Source organism: Oryza glaberrima, chromosome 10, assembly GCF_000147395.1.
Source record: "Oryza glaberrima chromosome 10, OglaRS2, whole genome shotgun sequence".
Lineage (NCBI taxonomy): Eukaryota > Viridiplantae > Streptophyta > Magnoliopsida > Poales > Poaceae > Oryza > Oryza glaberrima.
The window spans coordinates 283,914-299,383 of record NC_068335.1 but is presented as its reverse complement, the minus strand read 5'-3'; the positions used below and the strand labels follow the sequence as shown (position 1 = coordinate 299,383).

Below are 15,470 nucleotides of genomic sequence, written 5' to 3'. Positions count from 1 at the left end.
GACCTCCTCGACTTCTTGCTGCTCCATGTGTCAACCCATCAGATCCTGCACCGTCACTCACCGCGACATCTCCCCTTCATGCGCCTCACCATGGATGTCGATGGACCACCTTAGAGGAGCGGGCGGAGGGGGTGGGAGCTCGTGGGGGGTGGAGATAGGAAGAGAGGATGCCGGGGACCTAGGGAGGGAGCTTGTCAGCTGCTTATGCTCCTCGGAGAGATTATCTAAAGAGGAAGGATAAAGAAGGAAGGGATAGTCCTGACTGGTGAGACCTTATGCTGACGTGGCATTCAAAACCAATATAACATTGCTCTATGGGGGTAAAATGTCCGGTATTGATGGTTGGAGGGTGTATAATACCTGGTTTTGTAGTTTGGGGGTGGGGTTGTGAAATGGACTTTTCCTTATTTTTTAATAATGAAATTCATTCTGGTATTTAGTTCACAGAAGGTATAACCAATTATTATAGAGGTTGCACGACGAATGATTGCCAATTATAAAGTCATAACTTGATAAAAAAAACATGTAAACTACCTAAAATACCACCTCAAAGACATAAAATTTATTTCTATGATTAGTGAGAACCTACGTAACTATTGTTTCTTTGCAATGCCATATAAGTTGTATGTAGTCCTTATCTTTCTCAAAATCAGGGACCGACCATTATGAATTGAATAGCGCACACACCTCTCCACTGGTAACTGACGTTGGACCAAAGTGGAAGATGATGTTAGAGAACAACTCAACTATAATCAGTCATTCGCCCATATCTTGCAACCACCATGTCTATCCAAGCTGATCTAACGAAATCACAATCACCATGTCCATGCAAGCTGATCCAATGAAAACACAATCACCAGTGATGTAACACCAACATGGAACCTCTCTGATGTGATGCCTCAAAGAAGGTAATGACATCTAGGATGTCACAATCGCTATTCCAGCAATCCGGAACTAGGGTTTCACCTAGAGAATTCGCCCAAGGCACAAAGACGAAGAACGGGATGTCAGTGCATCACCTTCACGAAAGCGTGGAGCATCTATAGGCATCACCAATGTTGATGTTCCCTCGCCCTAGATCTACGGCGATCTAAGCTCGACCTCCTTGTCGATGTCAAGTGTACACAGCCTAAAAGTCACAAACACGAGTACATAAGACTGTCCCGTTACATGGGTAAAGCATAAAAGGTTTTTAAAGACGGACAACAAGCAAGAGGAACTAAAAGCTAAGCTTCAATTCTTCTTCTAAAGTTCCACCTAAAAGTAGAGAAAAGCTCCATCATACGCTTCTCTAAAGCTTGCATTTCGCGATTAATTCAATGCCTTCGTCTTCCTTAAGAAGCAAAGACCAAAGTCTTGCCAACTGAATTGCTTTGAAAATTACCTGCAAGAAAGATGCGTGGTTGTAGCCATTAAAGACTAACTCATTCCTACTGAGCCACAAAGCCCAACAAATTGCTGCTATGCCCACCCAAGTTTGTCTTTTAAGTTTAGGTTCAAAACCTCTTAACCAATTTCTAAACAAGTGTGAACTATTAATTACGGGGTTGCTTGATTCCAAAAGTAAGATAGATTGCACTCCAAATGTATCTAGCCATTGTGCAATCAAAGAAGAGATGTTGAATTTACTCATTAGAGTTACAAAAGCTACAAAGCAAGCTACCCTTCCATCTTCTTTTAGCAAGATTATCTTTTGTTAGAATCACCCCCTTTCAATATACTAAAGGAAAATTTTAATTTTTAAAGGAATCCTTAGCTTCCAAATTAAAGATTTTCTAGGTATTACACCATTAAACATAAGAGCTTTATACATGGAGTTTGTAAAACAACCCATTTTTATTGCTCTTGCAAAAGAATTGGTCTTGCCTATCATTCAAATTGACACTCACCACATTTGAAGCAATGTTAACTCCATGTTTCTTCCAAGTTTTTCCCTATAATTGCTCTTCTAAAAGAAACATTCAAAGGGGTCCTCCTAACACATCGGTCCCTATCAAGTTTTTATTTCTAACCAAGCTATACAAGGTTGGAATACGTAATTTATATTGACTAACTTGGTAGACTTTGCAGGTCTAGTTATGAATGTAGCGGGAGGACACATGCATGACAGCTAGATGCATGGCTGAGTATAGTAGTTAATGAATGATCGATGATGGATAAGCCGCCGGGCGGCTATATATATGAGTGTAGGGCCGGCGCGCTGCCAAGGAAGAAGTAGAGATAGATAGGTAGATATGTGGTCGATGGCGTTGAGGGCAGTAGCAGTAGCAGCGGCCCTGTTGCTGCTTGTGGTTGTGGGTTCTTCCGCCGCCGGCGCCGGTAGTGGCAGCTGCCAGACTAGGTGCGGCGGCGTGGACATCCCTTACCCATTCGGCATCGGCCCCAATTGCTCCCGCGGCGTTGGGTTCGAGATCGAGTGCAATCCGAGGAACGGCAGCGGCGACTTGGTGCCGACCCTGGCGGCCACCAGCTTGAGCATCCAGGTGCAGAACCTGTCGGTGGAGTCGCCTCCAATGGCGAAGGTGATGCTGCCGGTGGCGTACAAGTGCTACGACGACCCAACAAAAACCCAAGATTTCAACGGCGAGGTAGAGCTGAACAAGACCGGCGTGTACCGCATCTCCGATGAGCTGAACATGCTGGTCGTCCTCGGCTGCAACACCATGGTGTACACCAAGAACGGCAACAGTGAAGGCGGCCTATACCCGTACCTCTACTACACCGGTTGCATCGCCTACTGCAACGACTCCAGGAGCGCACAAGACGGCAAGTGCGCCGGTGCCGGCTGATGCCATGTCGACATCCCCGGTGGCCTCACCGACAACACCCTCGTCTTCGACTCGTGGAACCGTACCAAGCAGGTGGATTTCAGCCCCTGCGACTACGCCTTCCTCGTGGCCAAGGAGGAGTATGTCTTCCAGAGGTCTGACCTCAATAAGGACCTGAACCGGACCATGCCAGTGTGGCTGGACTGGGCCATCCGCGACGACGACTTGGCCTGTCCTCCGCTGGCGCTGGGGAAGAAACCACCAGCTGGGTCGTACGCCTGCGTCAGCGACAACAGCGAGTGCGTCAACTCCACCAACGGCCCCGGTTACTTCTGCAGGTGCCTCCCAGGCTACCATGGGAACCCTTATGAGTATTACGATGACAAGCAGGGCAAAGGATGTCTGGGTACGTACCCATTATATACTCCCTTCATTTCTAAATATTTGACACCGTTAATTTTTTAGCTAGCACATGTTTGACCGTTCGTCTTATTCAAAAACTTTTATAAAATATGTAAAACTATATGTATATATATAAGTATATTTAACAATAAATCAAATGATAGGACAATAATTAATAATTACTTAAATTTTTTGAATAAGACGAACGGTGAAACATATTTAAAAAAGTCAACGGCGTCAAATATTTAGAAACGGAGGGAGTATATATGTATATGCAGCCCACAACAATTTATATTACTAACTCTTAATTAGTACTCCCTCCGTTTCAGGTTATAAAACTTTCAACTTTACTCAAAGTCAAACTACTCTAAGTTTAACTAATTTTGTAGAAAAAAGTAGTAATATTTTTTATTCCAAGACTAATATATTATAAAAATTTATTCAATTATAGATTTAATGAAACTATGTTGGTGTTGTAAATATTACTAAATTTTTTATAATTAGTTAATCTTAGAATAGTTTGACTTTGATAAAAGTTAAAACGTATTATAACCTGTCTGAAACGGAGGGAGTAATTCATTCACGAGCAAACGGATGAATTATATATACTACCATGCATATGTGTGCAGACATCAACGAGTGCCTAGCGCCCGAGCTGTATCACTGTAACGGAGTATGCAACAACATCCCAGGCAATTACACGTGTCACTGCCACGCAGGTTACCAGTCTAATGATGCAAAGACACAACAGTGCACTCCTAAGTTCCCCGTTGCATCAAGAATTGCACTTGGTACGTCCATATATACGTATTGCATCTCTATTAATTATTAGTTCCACATTTATTAATTTGTTAGTTTCAAGCTTATATTTTATATTAGAGTAAATTTCATAAAACTACATGTATTTTGACTAAGTTATCACAAAAATATGCATATATAATATTGAACTTATCATAAAACTACAACTTTTGGAGTTTAAATCCCTAGCACCATTGTTATGGTGGAGTTATAAACATTATTACTTTGTGATTAAATTGGTTCAAAACCTATAGTTTTATGATAATTTAGTTACTAAACGTGTAGTTTTGTGATACTTCATCTTAAATGTGTAGTTTTGTGATAAATTTAGTGTTAAATGTGTAGTTTTGTGATACACCGAGTTAAATCTGTAGTTTTATGATAGTTTGGTCATAGTATATGTGGTTTTGTGAAATTTACTCTTTATATAATTAAGCACCTACAAAATGAATTATTAGCTAACTAGGTCAATGGGTGTTTATTTGAAACTTTACAAAATATATACACTTTAAGCAAAACTCATAAATATAAAAGGGATTATAAGGTGCTAATCCATGATTCATCATTGCACAAAAGGATCGATTGTACGTAGTAAATCCAGACTTAATTAATTAGCTCTGTCCTAACCATCAACTTCCATGAGGAAACCAAGAGAATAACTTTATAAGAACGAGTACAATATGTAAATGGACTGTACAAATTACTACATCATATTTATGCTTATATGAAGGAGAGAGGATATGAGAGAGAAAAAAAACGGGTTACAGATTTATAGCCATCTACAGTGATGACTAATAAATCATGTGAGAGATGAGTGGATTAGGTATTAATGATGTAATATATATTGATATTAGATATTGACTATATATGATAGTTTATTTTTTTAACTAGTAGTTGGCTATATTATTAAACTTGCTATAAGATTAAATTGTATTTTTTTCAAATATTCCAAGCAATAACTGAGGTAACTTTCATAATTAAAGCATGTTACTGTTACTCGACAAAAGTGTTTGGACTAGCGTCCACGTAACACATAGTAGATTACAGCATCCTCTATATATATGATCATTTTATTTCTACGAAACCAAAGCATTCATACTAATTCACACTGGTGGAGAAAGGGCTTTATTTCCGGGTGGGAACCCCCCTATACTCCCGGTTATCTGGGACTAAAGATGCCCATCTTTAGTCTCGGGTGAAATAACCGGGACTAAAGATAGTGGAAACAGTCCCGGTTGTTTTTTTTTTCTCAAATCGATCTGCTCTCTAAATATCCTCAATCATATCCTCAAATCATCCAAAAAGAAAACTAGCATCACAGATCTAGAAAGAAATGCATCACAGATTCTCAAACAAAAAATACATCACAAATCCTAAAAGAAATACACCACAACTCAAATATATCCCAGATCAAATCCAATATCACATGCATCACAGATCAAATCCAATCTTATATCATATACATCACAGATCAAATCCAATGAATCACAAATTAAAAAAAATCCGGCAGCAGAGGGGAGGGTGCCGCCAGCCTCCCGTCCTCTCGCCTCCGTGCCAGCACGGCCGCCGCCGCTTCCGCCCGGCCGGCCGCCGCGCCCGGCCGTCGCCGCTCCTGCCTGGCCGGCCGCCCGCCCGCCACGCCCGCCGTGCTAACCCGGCCGGCCGTCGCCGCTCCCGCCCAGGCACTCGCCCGCCCGGCCATCGCCGCTCCCGCCCGGCTGGCCACCCGCCGCGCTCGCCTGGCCGGCCGCCCGCCCGGCCGCCGCCGCTCCCGCCCGGCCGGCGCTCCAGAGAGGGGAAAGGGGCGAACGGGAAAGGAAGGGGAAGGGGAAAGGAAGGATCAGATGGGGAATGAAGGGGAGAGGAAGGGATGGAGAGGAAATATTAATGAGAGGGGAGAGGAGATCGAGAGGAGAGCGGATAAAGATGGCGCGCGCGGCTCGAGGTGCTCTTTCCTCCCGGTTGGTATAAACAACCGGGACTAAAAATAGATCTTTAGTCTTAGTTGTTTATACCAACCAGGAGTAAAAATAGTTGGGGTCTGTCTTGAGCCTGACAATTTCTTGAACCGGGAGTAAAAATAATTTTTAGTACCCCTCAACCTAAAGATCAAAAAAGTACCCCTCAACTTTTAAACCGGGACTAAAGATGCTTTTTAGTCCCGGCTTTTATTAGAACCGGGATTATTGTGAAATTTGGCTGACTGACCAAAGATGACTTCTCCACCGGTGTCAGTCTTTAAAAATTATTAAAATTAAACTAGTCATCATCAACCTATGCAAGCATGGGGTTTTACCCTTTTGTTTTTGTGTTAGCCATAATGAATTATGTTTTGAAGGATATTCCCTCCATTGCATACTATAAGTTATTTTGAATTTATTATAAGTCAAACTTCTTATTTAAGTTTGACCTAGTTTACATAAATATATAGGAACAATTTTAATACAAAATATATACACTATGAAAATATAATCAATGATGGATTTAATAAAACTAATTAATTTGATGTAATATGTGTTAGTATTTTTTTTATAAATTTAATCTAACTTGAAGATGTTCGACCTGTGACAAACCCAAGGTGAGTAATAATATGAAACGGAGCAAGTAAGTATTAGTTCTCGTGTAAAAGTTGGTAAAAAAATGAAGCTAGCTAACCATAGATGCTTGTGCCGTTTACCTAAAAAATTTTCCATGCACACACTACCAATACAAATTGATGGTTTGATGCATCAAACGCAAATGCATATCACTAGCAAAAGTTAGGCCTCGATCGATACAAAAGCTTCTGGTGCTGATCACTTTGCATAGAGTACATCTCAAAAAGCTACAACTATTTTATCAAAACTAATAGTTTTTTTCTACAAACTTGAATTAGGCATTTCGGAGAACTACAACAGTATTAAAGTATGTTATCAGGAAGTTGCAATTTTATATGTTTGGACTAATTTGGACCCACCTGTCACACAAAGATGCATTACTTATGTTGTTGCTAGGATAATATTTAAAAAAAGACCCGCACAAAATAGTGCAAAGTTTTGTATTGATATAGCAGAAAAAAAATACAAGTTTATAGCCTTGGAAGTCTATAGCTAGGAAAAAGAAAAACAACACATCACGCTTACAACCGGAAACCCACTATTGAAGAACAAATAGGTACATGGCTCCCCTATGGGAAGAGAACCTCAAACGATGCCTCCATGGAGGATACGACACCGAGAATGCCGCCATCGTCACCCGTCCTGGGACAGGACGTGGTTTTCACCTGAAGAAATCCATTAGAGGGAGGGGCTAGGAGAGATTCTGCAACAATGCACCAAGGGAAAGCAGCACCCACAAGCGTTGCTGTTGTCGACCCAAATAGGCTAGCTTTTACCCGTAATCTTCCAACCGCCATGCCAAAAATGCACCTACTCGCATCAGCAACCACCACCAACTGAGCACCTTCAATGCACAGCCACCATGCCAATGCCTCACCTCCGGCCGGCCATCAAGTAGGAGCTCGACGTCTGGCACACCCAATCTCCATCCACACAATTGGGTTGGCGAGGGCGAGGGTGAGAGATAATAATGGATCCCCTCTCCCCCGCACTAGCCAGCCAGCATGACCATCTTATGGCGGCAAGGCACTGCCACAAGAGGACTAGCATCTAGATGAGAGTCCGCCGCAAGCCTACACCCCTACCTCATGCCGCTGCCATAGCCACCTTGGCCAAGCCCACATCACCGCCACCATAAGCCACCCGATTGCACCGCCGTCGCCTTGCCCTGAAATCGGCTGCCGTCGCTAGATCATGCGGCCGCACCTCGCCAGCAGCACCATCCCATCGGTCGTAGCTGCGTCTCGCAGCCACGGGTAATCACTGCGTCATCGTCCTCCCATCACTGGCTGTGCTGCTTGGCACCTCCACAGCTACGCACCACCTCACCATCTCCACGGCCTTACTGTGCTTCGCGACTCATGCCACCACCCACTCCCCTGCTAAACCCCGGCGAAAGCCGCCGCCTGATCTGGCCGTGAAGGTAAGGATCCAGCCACGGTTGTGACGGATTCGATTGCACCTACCGAATCTAGCCGTCGCCTGATCGCCACGAGCCACCTCACGCCGTCGCCTGGCCGCATTGCGTCTTCGCCCTTTGTCCATCCCTGCACCACTGCACTGCAACGCCACGCTGGGTCGCGGCGCTGTGCCACCTGTAACAGCCCTCCCTCCAGAACCGCGTAGCCCAGCCCAACCGACGAGCGGGCCCACTTACACACACCACCTCACTTACACTTTCGTCCTCGCTTCGTGTAAAAGGGTTAACCCGAGAGTGATGTCGTTGGAGGGAAGAGGCCTTATAAGTCGGTTCTACTCATGCTAAACTAGCAAGGTGGTACTAAACATGCACACACAGCTCACATGGGCCACACAGGCCTAATCCTTATTGGGCCGGGATGTCACACCACCTCTCTCACATGAGTGGTGGCTCGCCGCTGGGAAAGATTCCCTATTGCCGTCTTCCCGGCTCGCTCCGTCGGCGGTGAGTTGAAGATGGGTCTGGGGGATATGGGTGGGGCGGCGGCTAGGGCTTTCACCCCGAGCTGCCCGCGCGGGAGGGCAACACAGGGGCGTAGTTTGCTAGGGATAATATAATCCAAGGCGGCGTTGATTTTTTTTGGAGAAATATTGAATCATTTGATTATAGAAATATTTGTTGATGTTAATAGGATGCACTCGTAGAAGTTACCCATTATTACGTAAGAACTAAAATTTTCATATTAATTGGAGAGAAAATTCAACAATAATCCATCTTTGTGAAGTATCTTAAAATCCTATGAAAAGGAGAGAATTCCTATACTTTCAAAAGGAAAAAGAAAGGAGGTTTGAATTCTCCTCCACTTTGTTAGGTGTGTTTGTATCTATCTCTCTCCCCTAACATATTCATGTGATCTAATAACTCAAGTTTCACAAACTGTATGTTGAAATTTCTTAGTTTTTCACGTGTTTTTCCTATTTCTGCGTTTTTTGTTCCTTTGTTCCAAAAGAGTTGGAATAAAATTGAATACCCACAAAAGGAAAGCCCAATTTATTGGATTAGCATGACAATAAATCCAATTCGTAAACAAATCTAATCCCTAACATCCATGCATAACACGCATTAAAAATATGTATATAGTCCATATTTATGTTTGAATTAATACCCAAATTGAATTCCATGTTGAGATCTAGCTCCTAAATTTAAGTAGTTATTCTAAGAGAGTTTGCAATTGAATTCTACTTTGAGATCTTTTTCCCTGTTAAGGTGAGAATTTCTAGTATTTTCTTTTTCCAGATTATAGTGTGGGAATTTTTAGTTTTCGTATGCCCTAAATTTAGCTTTTTTAACCTTTAGAATCATCAGTAACTAAACCAAAATGGTAATAACAATTGACATGAATTTGTTTTCTTTGTAGGTGTCTGCTTGGGTTTTTCCTTCCTGATTGTCGCTTTTCTTATCACACTTGTGATGTTTCAAAAGCGGAAAATGAATGAATATTTCAAAAAGAATGGTGGTTCAATACTACAGAAAGTGGACAATGTCAAGATTTTTTCCAAAGATGAGCTAAAAAAGATTACAAAGAACAATTCAGAGGTTCTTGGTCAAGGAGGCTTTGGTAAGGTATACAAGGGGACTCTTGGAGATAATACTATTGTCGCTGTGAAGACCTCAATTGAGGTAAATGAAGCACGAAAGGATGATTTCACAAATGAGGTAATTATTCAGTCGCAAATGATGCACAACAACATTATCAAACTTTTGGGTTGTTGCTTGGAGGTGGATGTTCCGATGTTGGTATATGAATTTGCGGCTAATGGCAATCTGCAAGATATTCTCCATGGTGATGGCAATATCCCTCTACCATTACACTTACGCCTAGACATTGCAATTGAATCTGCCGAAGGTCTAAGATACATGCACTCCTCAACTAATCGTACCATACGACATGGCGATGTCAAACCAGCCAACATACTTCTAACGGATAAGTTCATCCCTAAGATATCAGACTTTGGAACTTCCAAGCTTCTTACTGTAGACAAAGACTTTACCATGTTTGTGGTAGGAAGCATGGGCTACATAGACCCAGTGTTCCATAAGACTGGTCATTTAACACAGAAGAGTGATGTGTATAGCTTTGGAGTTGTACTACTTGAACTCATAAGTAGAAAGCCAACAATATATGGTGAAAATTGTAGCCTGATCATTGAGTTCCAAAAGTCCTACGATAAAGAGAATAGTGGGAGAATGATGTTCGACAAGGATATTGAAATTGAAGAAGACATCCTCATCCTTGAAGAAATTGGCAGGCTGGCAATGGAGTGTTTGAAAGAAAAGGTTGAAGAACGACCTGATATGAAGGAGGTAGCAGAACGACTAGTGATGCTGCGAAGATCTAGGAAGGGTGGGCAAGGAAGTTATAGTATAAGCCCTCAAAACTTTGAGGAGATCAGCATCGAGGGGACTCCTAAGAGCTTTGGTGCTGAAATCAGCGAAAGTAGCAGTGCGGCGGTTTCTGCACCAGCCACTCCAGCCAACTAAGAACTTTCCAATATCTGAATCAAGAATAATGAGAGAAAAGTTAAAATTAAGAATATATATATATATATATATATATATTCTATCAATGCCATTTTATTAACTTGGAGTAAATTTGTGTATTCAAACATTTGTATCCAACTTATGTTTTCTATAACTAGCACAATGCCCGTGCGTTGCAACGGATTCTAAATAACATTCATCGATATAAATTAAAATTCTAAGCCACGTATTACAATTGGACTGAAAGAAATATGGTTAAATTAAAATACTAAACTATATATCACAATTGGACCGAAGGAAATATAATCATATAATAACAACATAAAACTACAAATAACTTTGGCCCGAATGATAATTAAAAAATTTTAATATTTTTTAATAGATCAAATAGTGCTCAAATTAATATTGTAAATGAAAAAACAACTGAAATTAGCTAAAAATTTTTTAAAAAAACTTATTTCAGCCCATATATGCAAATCCGATCCATGCATTAATTATGAACATATACCCGTTCATTGACATAAATTAGAATTTTTCTGTTATATTCATATTCATATTGTTTAAATATTATGTGAGCGGTCCAGGAGCATGGTTAGGCTAGGCCAGGAAGGAATAGTGCCTTCGTCCATAGATGGTGGAGGTTGGTAAAAAAAAAATCAGATTAACATGAATGCGGTTGGCAATGACGTGGTACTGATAGAGGGAGGGTAACGGCAAGCTCTGGGGATGAACACGATTGGATGTAGGGGTTACTTTTTCCTTGAACGCGTAGGAAGAACGAAAGATGAAGAAACAAACGACTAACACTGTCATCGTCTTCCCTAGCCAAAACAAGAAACAAAAGAGAAAGGAAGATGGGCGCCGATTCTCTGGTGACCAAACAGCGGCGAGTAAGTTGGCCAGACGTGTCCCACGATATGACTTATCTATAGATGGTGGCGGTTGGCAATGAAGAAAACCTGAATAGCAGGAACAACAATGACGTGGTCCCGACACAGAGAGAAATGACAACGACGAGCTCTGGTGGTGAACGCACAATGAAGAAAACCAGAATAGCAAGAACAACAACGACATGGTCCGACGGAGGGAGAAACGACAATGATGAACTCTGGTGGTGAACCCGGGCGGGTGAGTGCATCAAAACGCGTTCTCAGACGAGGGGGTTCCGTTTTCTTTGAACGCGCAAGAGGGAGGGAATGCAGGGGAGAAGAGGGGCACTGGGAAGAGCAATGAAGAAAACCAAAATAGTAGGAACAACAACGACATGGTCCCGACGGAGAGAGAAACAACAATGACGAGCTCTGGTGGTGAACATGCGCAAGTGAGTGCGTCAAAATGCGTTCCCAGACGAGGCGGTTCCGTTTTCGTCGAACGCGCAGGAGGGAAGGAACGCAGGGGAGAGGAGGTGCGACGGGGAGGAGGGCGCCAAAGAGGAAAAGGGTTGTGAGGGGGAGAAGGTCTGCGGGTGAAGGGGGAGGGCACACAACGGGGGTAGATCGGACGATTTTTTGGATCACGAGGGAGAGAGATTGTCACACCCAGAAATTTAGCCCAAATTTCCAGACTATTTCGTGTATTAAATCCCTGTCCAGGACCAGCTAGGGTACACAAAACGACAAGTAATATACAGTTCCAAACGTAAATAAAGCGTAAAATACTTACAGAAGAGGCACTTAGTCCTCACACTGAAACAAAAGCAGCAGCAACAGAAAAAGGCGATCCTAGCGGGGCTTCAGCTCCACTCCACAGGCAAAACTCAACTGGGGTCTGAGCCTTGGTCTTCTAACTTCGTCTTCAGCTAAGAAGCACTACACTTCTGAAAAGGGGGAAATAATAGCAAGGCTGAGTACAACCACCGTACTCAGCAAGCCACACCAACGATGCAGACGTGCAAGGGGATACAAGGATGGTTTGTGGCTATTTGCATAAAGGCGGTTGTAAAACATTTTATTGAGCAAAACAGTAAAACTATTGAGTAATTAAAGTAACATTAAATCTCCACTAATCAACGCTACACCACGTTGAACAGGCCCAACCAACCCACCTGAACTACAGTGTATTGGGTCGATTTATTAAGATGGGACTAATCACGGTGAATCTGGTCGACCGCCCATAACCGCGGGCACGGCTATTCGAATAGTTTTACTCTGATCAGAGGTGTACAACTGTACCCACAAGACACAGCCCCACGACACGTTTCCGTGCGCCGACATGCCACCACGACATACCGGAAAGAGGCCGTGACAGGACCCTTCACATAACCCCCTCTAACCAAGCACACCACACCTCAGGTTTCACCCCCACTCCTCGCAAGGCAGCGGGCAGTCCCCTCTCGTGCCTAGGTGAATCCGGAAGCGACAGAGGCTGTCGCAGGGCCCGCCCCGCTCCATCACGCCCACCCTTGCCTGGATGCGTCAGCTAGAGGAAAAAGCTACACTACAAGCCCAGCCGTTACCCACGCTGGCTTGTGGTAAGTACGATAAGTTCTTCCAGGGCATCCCGCGAACCGGTCCTTAACTGCCATGGGTGCGACTAGCAAAACCATGCACCCACAGCCCACCATTCAGTCGCATTTTAGTTGGATAATTACGACCATGAAGCATGGCCAGATGTCTCGAGCACGCAGCTCATTCTGCTACTAAAAAGGTCTAATACTGTAATTATCCCATCAACTGAGCTAGTGGTAATTAAGCATGGCTAAGCATACAGTTCTAGCTAGGTCACATAAGTAACATGAGCTAGTCGATTTATTACCCCCAGTTGACAAAGGACAGATATCAAGTAAACATGGCACAAGCGAGCAGATAGGTAATACCCGGATCCCATGTAATTAGCAAAACATGCATATTTATTTGTAAACAGTAAAACATTTATAAATTGGGATCAACATGCTCAAGGGGAATGTGTGACTTGCCTTGCTTCTTCAAACAATCTTCCGAACTCTTATCCTTGCGACCGCGATCTTCCGAAACGACGGATTCTACACGCAGGCACGCAAAACGAGGAAAAACTCTAATAAAAACCAAGGGAACAGTACATAAAAAGTAAACAAACATGTAGAGCTCAATTTTAGATGAATTTTGCAAGTTGAATGGCCCAATTTGGAGTTCGTATGAATTAGATATGAATTTTAGAAGGTTTTGAGCCATTTTAATGAATTTCTAGAATTATTACCGATTTATTGCGCAATTTAAATCAATTATGACGTCATTCGACAGGGGAGAGGTGGCGCCGGCAAGCGGGCCCCACCTGTCGGTGACTCACGGGTGGCGGGCGCACCGTGGACCGAGTCCACGCACGCGCTGGTCCGCGGGCGCACCACGTGGCAGACACGTGGCGGCCACGACGGACGGCTAGCGAAGGTGGCGCCGACGTGGCGCCACAGAGGCACCGAATCGGGCGGCACGGGAAGGCCACGTGGACGGCCCAGATCGCCCCGAAGGTGGATCGGGCGGCCACGGGTGAGCAGGAGCCGGCTCACCGGTCGGCCGGCCGGGAGCGACGGCGCACGGCCCGATGGTCGCCGGTGACGACCACCGGTGCGACGGCACGCGCGGGAGGCGACGAAAAAGGGGGGAAAGGGAGACGAGACGGAGGGGGTCCTCACCGAGGGGTGGCCGGGACCTCGCGCGGCGGGAACGGGCATCGGCGACAGGGAGCTCGGATGAGGGGAACGCCGGGCTTCCTATCGACGCTGCGATGCCACTGGAGGAGGACGTGAGGCCGGAAATGGTTTGGAGCGGCGGCAAGTGGCAGCCGGAGGCGGCTGCTATGATGGCGGTTCGGGTGGTGTGGTGGAGTGACGGTTCCAGCGGCGGAATGGAGGAGCGGAGGGGATGCCGGGGTACGGGACGACGCAACGAAGCCGTCGGTGACGGTTGCGCGGAGCAGCGGCGGCGGGAGTGACGGTGGCGGCCGGCTGGAGGGCGCCGGCGGGCGGCGGGGCTCGGGCGCGCGGTGCGGTGGTGTTTCGGAGGCGGAGAGGGGAAAAAGGAGTAGGGGCCGGGGTGCGGCACGGCACGGCGATACCAATGATGGTGGCGGCGCACCGCGGCGGCGACTGGAGCGGCGGTGGCGTGCGGCTGGAAGCACGGCGACGAGCGGCAGAGCTCGGGCTCGCGCGGGGTGAGCGGGAGAAGGCGCGACGGGCCCGGGAAAGTTGGGGAAATGGGAGAGGAGAGCACAGGGATCGTTTTTATAGCCTCGAGAGGGTGGGAGAGAGCCGGAGCGAGGTGGATTTGGGGCGGCAACCGGCGGGAAGCGGGGTGTCGACATGGAGCTCGTGGCGGGGCAAACCGGCGCCGTTTTCTTGGGGGAAAATGGGGGAAACGGTGGAGGAGGTGGTGGGGGTGCAGTTCCACCACTTGGGCGCGAGCGGGAGGGGCGGGGTGGTGCGGATTTTGCGGCGGAGTGGGCGGCAATGGCGGCCACGGGTGGTTACTGGCGAGGTGGCTGGAGGAAGGGGGAGGAGCTGACAGGTGGGGCCTCGGGTCCACCTGTCGGCGAGGGAAGGAGAGAGGAAGTCGGGGGAGGGGGTTATGTGGACTTAGGGAGAGAGGGGCGAGCCGGGTTGGGCCGGAGGGGAAAGAAGGAGGGAGAGGGATTGGGCCGAGCGGCCCAAAAACAAAGAGGAGGAAATTTTATTGTTTTTTTTATTTTAATTGATAAAATGAACTTTGTGACTTTAAAATTATTTCTTGAGCTCCGAAAATTCACGGAAAAATCCGGAGAGTATTTTAAGGCACAAAGAATATTACAAAATATTCCCGGCCAATGATTTTTAAAAGGAAATTTTAATTTCCTCCATAATTCCACTTGATTAAATTGGTTTAACTTTTATTTAATTTCTAGAAAATGCATTATTAAATGATTTTTAATCCCGAACGAAAATCGGGGCGTTACAGAGATGGAGGCCACCGGGAAGGGGGAGGGAGGGAGCAGGGA

At 45.2% G+C, this 15,470-nt stretch overlaps 1 pseudogene; it reads left to right on the top strand.

Moving 5' to 3' along the window:
* The first annotated feature begins 2,243 nt into the window (after positions 1-2,243).
* Positions 2,244-10,544, top strand: LOC127752580 (wall-associated receptor kinase 2-like; annotated as a pseudogene).
* Positions 10,545-15,470: the final 4,926 nt, after the last annotated feature.